The following is a 12,486-nucleotide window of genomic DNA, read 5'->3' as shown; positions in this document are numbered from 1 at the left end:
AGGGACAGATATGCAGATGAACTAATCTTTAAACTGAAGAACTTCTACAGGGATCATTCAGCATTCCACACAAGTCCTACAGGCAGAGATTCGACCCCGTTTAAAAGCAGCAACTCTTTGCTTCCAATAGCAAAAGCCTTTATCCCCGAACTAGTTCGAGAATGACAACACTTTCGACCATTTCGATTTAATCGATCCCAATTAATTAACGACATTCAATTGCTGCTGTCTTTCTTGTACATTTGCGCTTCTATCCAGAGCTGATTCAGAGCCAAACTGTCGGCGAATAGGCCAATAATTAAGACAGAGACAAGCTACAAGGGGCTTTCAAGAAACGCAAAAAAAACAACTGAAAGTTCCAGCGAAATATGCAGCAGAAACGGAAAAGGCAGAAAGTGAGTTGGAAATGCTGCACTTGGAGTCCGAAATGCTAGATGGCTGCCAAAGTCCACTCAGGACTTTGGGGAGTGCGAGAGACGACAAAAAGATGGAGAGGGTAGAGATGGGCACGGTCTGGGCACGAATACAGAACCAATTCACAGCCCAAATTATGAATAGATCGTATGAAATTATACTGTAAATTTACAGATTTCTACGACCCCTCATAGGATATATTTTTGTGTAATTTTGGTCAAACTTTGCACATCCTCAAAACACGCAAAACATAGAGAGAGCTCTGCGGCACGGTCTCATCTCGAGGAGAAAACTGGCAACTTGATTCCCCTTTGTTTTGGGCGCTTCTCTTTGAGTTCAACTGCTGCAGCACGTCCCTTGGGCTCCATGTCCTTTGACACGTTTAATGGACTGCGCCTGCTGTCCTCTGTTGTCGGTGGTGGCCCCTCCCCCCGCTTCTGCTTCTGCTTCTGATCCTGCTTTCGGTCATCCGTTGTCCTGCCCCTGGCGCTTGTCCTGCTGCTGCTTCTGGTCCTGCCTCTGGCTCTGCTCGTGTTGCGGCCGCATTGCGGCTTGCAGCGGACAGCTTACAGCTCGGAGCCGGGCAGTGGGGCAGCCAGTTAGCTCCATCACACTTTGATTTTGCATTCCCTTTTACCTACTGGTGCTGCTGCTTCTGCTGTCTATGGATCTCCTTCTCCTTCTCTCTGGCTCTGTTTTTTGTGCTCTGCGTTTTTTAATGGCATTCTCGGCATTCGTCCGAAAATTGCTAAAAGATTCCATCTCCTCTGCTTCTCCACTGCCTCTCCCTCTGCCCCTGAAGCGAACTTGTTTTTGGTTTCTGCGTAAGCAAGTGATTACTTAGCGGTTTCTCACGCGGTCAAGAGGGAATGACAAACTAGTAGCTGGCTTAAACGGGATGAAGGCCAGAAAGAGAATCGCTTGGATGGAAACCTAGCCGGTTAGAGCCTTAGAGCGGTTAGTGGCAAATATCTGGTAGGCCAGAAGGCCCTCTGGCTTTCCTTTTCTGGGAGTACCATTTTGAACAATGTCTAGGACTGACTGGGCCATCTTACGAGCAGTTGGTTCCGCCTTCGCCAGACACGGACTCCTTCCAGGGCCCCTCCTCCCAGTGCACGAGGACTGCCTTGTTACCTGCCCGGCGGAATGGGAGTGGGAGAGCCCAGATCTGAGCAGAGCAGAACAGAACCCAACTAATAATGGCAAACTAGCCGAGCAAATGGCCTGACACATAAAATTCAAGTGTGTGCTGGCATTGGCCGTTTGGCCGTTTGTCCGTTTGTCCGTTTATCCGTTTATCCGTTGTTTTGTTGCTTTGTTGGTTACCGTTGTTCCAGCGCTACTCCTTTACATTGTACAGTCGCCACATAAAATCAAATAAATGAGCGGCAATTTAGTAAAGGGCTCCATTTTTATTTTGAACTCTGTGCTCGCTTTGCCTCCCTCTCTCCTGCATAATTGCATGCCAGAGGGGGAGAGGGAGTGTGTGATGATATTGTTTGGTGATTTTTAGTGTTATGCTAACAGTGATTGCCCCACCCACCGACGAGGCCATATGGGGGCGGTGTCTCTACAACAGTTTATTGAGCAGCAAAGCAGAAACGACAGAGATGGACACGGAGCAACAAAAAGAGATGAATATACACATGTATCCATGGCCATACAGTGCCGGACATAGTTGTATGTGGAAGACAAAAAGGCACAACAAGCGCATGTAATGATGCCCGCAAAGAACACAATGGTACACAATATTGTACAGTGGCACAAACAGTACGTACTCGTATTCGATTAGTTGGTACCCATTGAAATATCTAAGCAACTCCGAGGGAAGAGTGAATAAAGAGGAAGTATCTAGATATGTATATAGACTTGAGTGGTCTTTTTATATGAAACTCCTTAATTTTAAAGAACTACGACCCTAGAGGGGTGCTGTTTCGCCTCAGTCTTGTTCGTAAGACGCCTCTCGTTCTACCTAAACTCTTCACGAGGCAGAGCAAACCTCAATTTGGCATCATCTGATGGCAAATGGCAGCGAATGTTGCAATTGCCGCCACAACAGGGTGGTGAATGGGGGGTTGGAAAACTATGTGGAACAAATGCATAACTAAGATTTCCTATTTCAGTTAACAATTTGATGGCAGCAACTGGTTTTTGTGTGTCAGCAGAGCGACAAACGAGCATTCTCCCTGTGTTTGTGTGTGTGCGAGAATGTCTCTCGAAGCATATAGTGGTCCCTCTCCCACTCCCTCTGCCGCACTCCTGCACTCCTGCACTCGGGCATGCACTCAGGCATGACGAACAATGGCCCAGCAATATGCCGTAAAAATGAACGAAGAAACAGACTCCAGAAACTCCATTCGAGCTGTAATTTTTTGTCGTTTTGCCTTTCTTTGTTTTCGTCTCTCTTTCATGTTTTGTGTGCCGTGCTTTTGCCTTTTCCCCATTTGCTCATTCGCCCGGCAAACGATGACAAAAATCAAAGCGTATTCATTTGAGAAATGGATATTAGCAAGCAATTAGTAGACTCCAGCCAAGGGGGGGCTCCCCAGGGGCCGCTCCTACGAGCTATATGCCTCCCCCCCTCCCACATACCACGGTTCCTACAAGCAAATGCAATTAACGCCTGGAAGGGGAAACCGATGTGCAAAATAAATGATGGAATGATGGAACAGCTGTATAGTAGTGCCGATCGAAGGTTGTATACTCTGCCTCTGAGGTGTGAGATTTTATTGGTGGGGGACTCTACTGTACAAGCATCTTCGTCGCACATAGACAGCTTCCTGGCTGACAAACCTCTCCATAAAGCCGGCATACCCTCAGATAGGGCCTTAAGTGGTGGAGCAGGAACGGGTGGCGGATCGCGGCGGGGACCCCGAACTCGTTAAGTTTTAAATTCATTCCCGTACACGCAGTTTACTTCTCTGATTCCCGATGTTGTTCTTTCGTCTCCTTCCTCTTTGGTTACATATTTTCTCTCTTTCTGTCTGCTTTTTTTGGCGTACACGCAATTGTCATTTATCACTTTTTATTGATTGCCGTGAATTTATCAATATCCGCTTTTGGCAAGTACAACGACAAGGGCCGCCCGCGGTGAGTGGTTTGTTGGCAGTAGGGTTTCGCTTCCCTCGAAACCCTCCCAGATACCAGCCTCCCGCCCCCAGCCCCCAGCCACCGTCCGTGGCATTGGCATATACCCACGTAACAATTTTTAATGCCTTTCAATGGAGTTTTTCTTTATTTTCTGCGGGTGTTTGTTCCTTTCCTTCTCTTATTCAAGGCATGAAATTGATGCGATGCGCTTTATACGCGTGTGTGGGGGTGTTGGAACAACGGAGGGAGGGGGTAATATTTAATGTGATTATTTGGAACATTTTTATTGGTTAAGCGTAAGCCGGATATCGGTCATGATATGAAGAAATGCCGAATGACATGAACAGGTGCATTTACTTTCCCCGAGTGGGCCGAGAAATTCCGGCCCCTTACGGTTATTTATAGCCGGCTCCTTGGGCCGCCAAGAAATGCCAATGTCGGCGAAAAGTGCTAAAAAATGTTCGCCAACCTTCAACGGGAATGAGTGATAGGAGAACCAAGAAACAACACGCTGAAAGCGGCTTAAAATATTTATAACGAGTCTCTTGTGAGAAATACGGAATACGCGTACACTCAAAAAAGCCCTCAAATATTCAGCCATTGTCTGAGGAAACATGCACTCTTGTGTTGGAGCAGGTTTCCAGAGGTTCTGAATTAGAACGGAGGAACTCCCGATCTAAATGAGATACGTTCAAAAAGGGTTCCTTCCTTCTCTATCCGTATCACCACTTCCATCGGAAAATACACGAACTGTAAAGGTAACCGATACAAACGGCTACAAACCCATTAACCGATTCAACGATCGCCGCTTACCGATGATATGGAGGGTTCTGATGCGGGTACAGCAGTAAAGCGCATTATCGTAATGCCGATTAGCATTATGTGCTCGCACATAAGCTTTTTTGTAGGGGGCTGGTCGTAAAGAAACCCCACCCGACCAGCGCTGGAAATGGCCACAACATAATAATAAGTATCAACGCTGCTTGTGTTACCCCGTTGACCTTTTTGGGGTCCCCAAAAAACCCAGAACGAACCCCATAACCAACCCAATCCGACCAATGGGGGGCACAGTCCCCACCCACCCTGCGGAGGGGAGCAATGGCAGCTTAAGTCAGCTGGAATCCCAAGGAATTTACGCTAAGACCCGACTCGCATGCAATTTGGCCAAATGTATTACATTCAATTTGAATACTAAGCCGCTTACCAACACTAAAAGTTTGATGTGCACACAATAAACAGGATTTTTGGTTACAATTAGCATGTAAGCTCTCCCAGATAGACGGTCCCCGGCCTCCCCTGGCCACACAAAGGGGTTTCTTGGGGGAAAAGGTCAAGTCGGGCGCCGACACTGACTTTCCCACTTCGATGCTCGGCTAACCAGCGCAATTAACACAAAGGGAATTTCAAATATACTCGCAAATATATATATATACTCTGTATCTATGTGTGTGTGTGTGTGTGTGTAGATCCTTTGAGTGCACGGAGCCGGAAAGAGCGGCGAAAAGAAACGAAACGGATACTTATTTAAAATTTATGTAGCGTAATTACAAGCGATTTAACCCGTTGCCAAAGGGTTCCCGGAACCTTTCTGCCCCTTTTCTGTGGAGGGACAGGGGGGTGTCTCCTTTTTTTCTGGAGTCGCATCAAATTGGAAAAAACGCTGGGCGCAAGGCATGAAGTGGATTGCAGGGGACATTTGCGGTCGGACGACTTTCGAGTTGTGTGTAATTTTTATCGAGAACAATCTCACACGGAGATGGGACCCCTCGGGGCACCTTTAATTAGTTTGATGTGGTCGCTGCCCCGGGCTAAATGGCGATGAAACAGCTTGATCTGTGGGAGGTGTGGGAGTGGTAGGGGGGGATAAAACGGGATAATCCAGAGGCCCCGACGATTGTGGACCTTAACTAGTTTGCATTTTAGGCTTTGTTTAACTGGAAAATTAACTGGAATTATTTACATTCAAATGGACATGCTCGTACAGTGCCAAAGGAAAGAGCCAAAGCAGTGCTCCGCCTCCCCATTCATTGGGTAATCTTTGCGAACGTCCTATCCTGATGAAACGCACTGTATGCTTGGGAGTACAGTGCTTTACAAAAGACAAACCAAAGGCGAGTCAATTTATGGCAATAGAAGCTCTTTAATTACACCTGCGGTCGGCCCCAGACAAAATCTGCGATGCCCTCGGCCTGAACCGGAGAACTGATTGGCGGCGGTGCCAGTGGTGCCAGTGGTGCCACCGCTGGGGCTGTGCCTCTGCTTTCTGCCTGTTATGTATATAATTTAATTAGTGACACCCACGGATGCAGAAGGAGCCCGGGCAGAGCCCGGCTAGAACGGTTTGTCTTTGGCCTAATGATTTTCATGTCTTGGCATACTAATTTCACTCAGGTAGCTCCTCCTCCTCCCCCTTCTCCTCCTCCTCCACCGCTGCCTTCTCGAAGTTCTCGCGTTCCCAGTTCCCGCTCCTCATCCTTATCGTTGGACCTGGCTAAGTTATGGTGGCACATTACAGCAGCAACATAAAGAAATTACTCACCATTTGATGCTCGAATTTATTGCGTGCGGTTGTCAAGGGAGTGGCAGGACGACTGCTGGAGAATGGCTGGAACGGAGGAGGACACTCTGAGGTATAGCCAGATAACGAGATTCAAATCGAATGCTGATTAATGCGTCATGCAAATTGAAACTGAAATGGTATCGTATTACCCCAGGACGAGACGCTTGTTAATGTGGCCTGTCAGATGGCTGACAATTTGCCACATTCTCCGCCACCTCCACTAGAGTTATGGGTGGAAGACAATGGAATATGCAAGATGAATGTCCCCCGAGGGAGGGGAAGTGGGATATGAACTGATTGGAGAGACAGACACAGACTGCAGGTACTCTGGCCAATCTTGGACTCAAACTATTGCGATTGTCGGTGCTCGGCAGCAAAGTGCGGGACATAAACATCTCAGGTATATATTAAAATGATTTTACCACTGAATATCTGGGCCACAAAGTGTGCAATGGAGCTCTTGAATGTTTATTATCGCCCTGACGTCCAGCACTCTCTCGCGACAGTCACTGGAAGGGCTGGGGCATAAATACTTTTGATTTAATAATTACGCAGCGCATAAATTAATCTGCGAGAGGTCGCGCCCCGACATAAACCACCCCGTAAGCTGAGAGGAGAAGGCTCTGGACCGGGTCATGAATAAATTCCTGCGGCCGCCTACAGTTCGCCTTCGGTTATCAGTCACCCGGAGTCGTAAAACCCGTGCCTACCCGGTCTCCGGTCTCCAGTCCCCGGTCCCTAGCCGCAGTCGCAGTCTCAGATTCTTAAACCAAAAAGCTTGTAATCTTAATTATATATTACAAAGTGTTGGGGTCTGTGTCCGGGATGGGATGGGCAGGAAGAGGGACAAAGGGACACGGCCAGGGCCTGGGCCAGGGCCAGGCCCAGGGTTCGTTTTGTCGTGAAAAATAAGCAGGAAATGAATGAATTTTTCAGTGGCATAATCCCGAAATGTGCCAATGTGTTGCCACGCCTCCCCCGCATCGTAACCGCCAACCCCTCCCCACTGGAAAGCTAAAGACGCACCACCGCCTCTTAGGGCACACCGCCCCTGCCCACCCCTCCGCTCCCCTGCTCCCAGCACTTGTCATAAAATATTGTCTGGTTGGGAAAAGAAAAACTTTTCAATGCCCCTGCCCCCAAGACGACAGCCCCCCATGCCACTCCTCTAACCACCCCCCCATAGCACGTCCTGCTGTGCAGCAGCCCCAACCCCCCTTCTAGTTCCAAGACATTGAAGTGTATAAGAATAAGTGTTGGGATTAGGCGCTTGACTTGAAAATTTTATAAAACAAAATTTTTGCATAAGCTCTGCTGGGGCTGCTGCTCTCGCCAAGAGGTTGTGGGCGAGGCTTGGCTGGGGCAGGGGCAGGGCTTGGGGCTTGGGGTTTGTCGGTTAGGAGAGTTAAGCGCGTTAGCTGTTCAAGGATTTAATGGAAAATCGCGTTGCCGCTCGCCCGCTGAGGAGCGGAGAGCGGGAGAGCGGGAGAGCAGAGAGCACAGCAGAGAAAGCCACTTGGGATGAAGTTGGCAAAGAGGACCAGGAGCAAGTGGAGCTGAATGAACAGCAGAAGCCATAGGAGCAAGAGCAGCAGCAGCCTGGAGGACAGACAGGAGCCGGCCACGAGCCGGGCACGAGCCGGGCCCGAAGGAACAAATGGAGCCGAGGGAAACGGCACCAGCAACGGGGTAAATCACGCATTTAATTCCAAAACATTTAACAGTTGTTTTTTTGTGGCGCTCATGGCTCTTATCTAATATTTTACAAACCATTTATATGATGATTAGCGCTAAGTGTTTCTTGTGCAGCGAAATCTGGTCGGGAAATGAGCGGAAAAATTCAGCAAAATATTTCGAGGAAAACGAGTACTAGCGGCAGTTTTTTAGGGATTTTATGAGAGAGTAAAGAACATATTTCTGAAGTATGGGAACAAACTGAAGGAAAAAGAGGAAGAGCACTAAATTAAGAAAAATATTCCCCAAATGTATTATTAACAGAGTTTTCTAAATAACGAATTTATTTCCAGAACCGTTCAATGCTAAATTCTGCAAAAATGATTTCTACGAGGAACAACGAATTTTCCGTACAACGAATTCCCCTTGAGATTCGCTATATGTAAGTCCTACTGTAATTATCACAATGATCCATGATTAAACTCCTTTTGGGGAGATTTTAATCCAATTTATTTTATTCATTAGGTGAAAACTAGTGATTAGAATAGTGCCAAGAAATATGCATGAATAAAATGCATCAAAATTCAGAAATTCTACCCGTTTCTGAGTAGTAGTCCCCCCCCTCTAATGGCATTTCTGGCGGACTTGTGCAAGTTAATGCATAACTTTCTTTGGCTTTGCTTGGAAAAGATGTGGCGCAAAAAATATGAGAAAATAATTGCACACTTTTGAAGCAGCAGAGAACGGATGTCACGCCCCGGACCATGGAAATTAAGTGAAAAATTACAAGGCAACAAATAATTATACACTTCTCTCCTCTGCACTTGAGGCTGTCGCTGTCCCCTGTACACACCCGTAGAATATATAGTATATACGCGAGGGTTATGGGGTGTGTGGGGTGGTGGGTGGAGGGGTCACACAATGGCATTTGTGCCTGCATAATTATGAAATTACTCTGCCACAGCCGAGTGGCGAAACTGTTCGCTCTCTGTGTGCACTTCCTCGGCCATTCCTGCCGCTCCTCCCGCACTTTCGCACTTCTCTGCTCTGCTTGTCCCCTCTTTTGTGCTTTGCTTTGTGCAATTTTATTTAATTCAAGGAGAGATTCGAGGTTATGGCTTAATGTACAGGACCTGTTCCTGTGTGTGTTTAAGGTTAGTTTTGCAGAGATCTTCAGAGTTTTTGCATGGTTCCACGGCTACTACGTGTATTAATCGGATGGAAATCGATACAGAGCACTTATTCTTCCCGCTCTCAGTACTGCTCTCTTCCCGAAATTGTGCATACATATGTGTGGGTACATCTTTAACCTTCCCGAAGACATTTCGCGTCCGTTCTGCTCCTTTGCATAGAATTCCGGCGGCGGGAAAGTTAATGTTCACTTTTAATTCCCCGTTCCGCCTCGAACCACTCATTAGTCTTACAAACTATGCACATGCGAGAGTTGCCCCGCCATTGTCCTGGCATTCCACTCCGTGCAACTCCCGTCGTGATCGCCATGAATGGCCGCCACATCCTGTTGCCAGGACCCAGACGACGACATTCAAGGACTGCGCTACGCTATGGAAAAATCCCTTTTTATGAATGAGTCGCGGTGCCATTTGCATATTAACGGCTTGTAGCCCTAATATGTGCACACTCCCAGTCCACACCTCACCACCGCCATCCCACCATCCCACCATCCTACCATCCTACCATCCCCCTTCCAACGTCCTCCTCCGTACTCTTCTGTGTATTTGCATAATAATTTTATGGTCCGCTGCAGTGGAATGAGACTAGGAAAAGCCAAAGCCAAGACCAACAGCCATTGTTGCCGGCCAAGGAGCGGACCATATAAATGGGAGGACTTGAACTCTCGCATTCTCCAAAATAATGGCCGGGCCGGGGAGGGCAGGGCAGGGCAGGGCAGGGGATACTGCTGCACTCTCCAAATTACCCAAACGGAGTAAAGAGTACTTTATGGTAGTAGGATATTGCTTAAGAACGGTTTAGGATATTGCATTGGACGGGTAAGGGATATTACTTGTTATCTTCTTATTTCCGATGGAGTATTGGCTGTCTTGGAGTATTCCCTACCCTCCCTATACATATACCTATTCTCCGTACAGAATTGGCTTTCCAAAATATATATCGTCCTTCAATATATGTATATACTATATATTCCTTGTTGTTTATAGCTTTACAAACATCCTGCCATTGAAAATGAATTGAAATTTAACATACTATAACTGCAGACACAGATTTCTAAGATATTCCCAATGGAATGACCCCAGAACCTCATTATATTTGACAATTTCCCCCCACCATTCGCGAGTTCTGCACTCATTCCTTCTTCATAGACGGGAGGGGACGGGACGCGTCTATATAATTGTACTAAGAGGAATTGCTGGGACGGACAATGGATGGACCAAGTCGCGAGGGAGGCAGCAGCAGCACCCAGCCCGCACCCGGACCCGGGGACATGCCACAAAAGTGCCGCATCAAGTGACGGACATTTACATAATTATTAGAAACAGTTAAATGTCCACAAATTGTGCTTCAGCCCTGGACACGGGGGAGTCATTACTTACTGGGCCATGGCTGAAAAGGGGGGTGGTGTTGGTAATGGGATTGTGAATGTGAATGTGAATGGGAAGGGGAAGGGGAATGGCAATGGAGGAGGATGTGCCCACGCTATCTTGGCTGTAATTTAGAGACTCCCGGCAGGCGGATGGATCCAAAGGACCTCTGTTCAGCTAACAGACTCAGCCTGGTCCTCGGGTCCCCCCTTGTTGACGTGCGTGCCTTTGACTATTTAAAATTGTTGCAGGACAAACACTGGGAGCAGGAAATAAAATAAAATGTAATTTTTATTAGGCTTCGTGGTTTTTATTGTCTGCTTTATCGTTCCTACAAGTTCTTCGTTTCGTTTGCGCTCTGCTCTGCTCTGCTCGCCCTTGTCTTGTCTTGCCTTGTCCTGTGCTGTCCTGTCCTGTCTTGTCTGATATTTGTCTATGGCGTGTCCTGGTCATGCCACAAGTCACAGACACACGCGCACACACAGATAAATCGACTAGGCCACAGGACATGGCCCCCAACGGCCGGCTCCTTGGCCTTTTGTGAAATTTTCGGTTTGGTTTGGTTTTCTATTCTATTTTTTTATGACTTTTTTATTGACTTGATTATTATGTTGTTTGTTGTTCTCGGTCCGACGCAAGCCGAAAGTCTCCCTAGGCGGGGGCTGGGCTGGGGCAAGGGGTGGGGCTGGGAGAAATTAAAAAATAATTTAGAGCCCCTGGTCCAAGGGTTGCCGCATAAATTGTGGCCCGGCCCCCTGTCTGGAGCGCAGCCTGTGTCTGATTGCCTTCTTCTGGGCTCATAAATATCACATCACGGGAGAGATGCAACCCAGGCAATGGAGATCGAATGTTCGATGCCCCACCGACAGTGCAAGGTACAGGGAGGATACAGAGGATACGTTTGATAGATTTTGAAGTGAAAGAGGACAATTTGATGACTAGATCTTTGTATCTTTGGAACACAGATATCCCAAAGAATACCGTGAAGAAAAGGCCAACCCCAACGTGTTTCCACATCGAGTTGCTTCTTGTCTAGAGTCCAATATACCCCCGACCGAGTGTGGATACCCTCGCAGCTGCTACAGCCAATACCAGTGCCGACACCACATCAAAATCAAGTCCATATGTGTACGATATATACTTGTACGATTGTTATGACAGCTCGGCTCGTATTTCACAGGACTGCGACAGGAGAGCAAATCACAAATTTGCCAAAGAGCGTAATTCGAACCTGTGCCGTTCAATAAATTGCCAGCTGAAAAGTAAACAAGAACAAATGGAAAAAGAAACTTCAGGTTTTAGCCATTTAATTGAAAAATGTGTCCAGGACAGCTTGACAACAGGCATTGACAATTTATGGAATCCATTCCCGAATTCCCGGATTTCCGAAACTTTCCGCTCGCGAGTACTTCACGGGAAAAACTAATAAAGAAAAGTGTATCGGATGACCGAGGGACAAGCCGAGGCAGCGATCAACTTCGTTGGGATTATCTTTCCAGTCAAGTGGCTTTGCTTAAAGCTGATGTTTAAGGACCCGTTTTGAGAGGCCATTATGCTGACGGCGGTTCAAATTAACTGCCAGCAAAGCGTCAAGGGCGAACTGCCACCCACAAAAATGGAAAGGAAATCAAAACAAGCTGAACCCAAAGACAAAGGCACTGGGACTGGGGCTGGGACTGGGACCGAGGCCGAGGATAAAAACGAACGAAGAAAAGAAACCACTAAAGAAGAGCAAGTCTCATAATTAAAAATTAAGCCATTCGCCTATTAGTTTTAACCCTCATTAACTTTAGATAAACTAATCTCCAAAGTAAACCACTCGCATTCAGGGCCCGAACGGAGCTAAACTGACACGACCCTTGCCACAGGGCCCCATCCACAGCAGCATCCACAGCCAGAACCGCATCCACACCATCAGACGCTGGGTTTTTATTCCGCCCGCGCCTACAATGCGTGAAAAGCTCATCATCAACTCGTGGCAACTGTTTCGGGGATGTGCAGCGGAGAGGGCCCCACAAAATGATGTAGAAACAGAGACAGAAAGAGCCCGAACCTAATATGCTAAAAAAAAAGAAAAGAAACGAAACGAAACGAAAAGAAAAGATAGAAGCCGAAGGAACCCATCACATCGAGCAGCCAGAGAAAGGAAAGATAATTAAAAACGCAACCTTGATGGAAAATGAAATGTTT

This window comes from Drosophila persimilis, unplaced genomic scaffold, assembly GCF_003286085.1.
Source record: "Drosophila persimilis strain 14011-0111.01,24,50 unplaced genomic scaffold, DperRS2 tig00000191-arrow-pilon, whole genome shotgun sequence".
Taxonomy (NCBI): Eukaryota; Metazoa; Arthropoda; class Insecta; order Diptera; family Drosophilidae; genus Drosophila; species Drosophila persimilis.
This window is presented reverse-complemented; position numbering follows the sequence as displayed.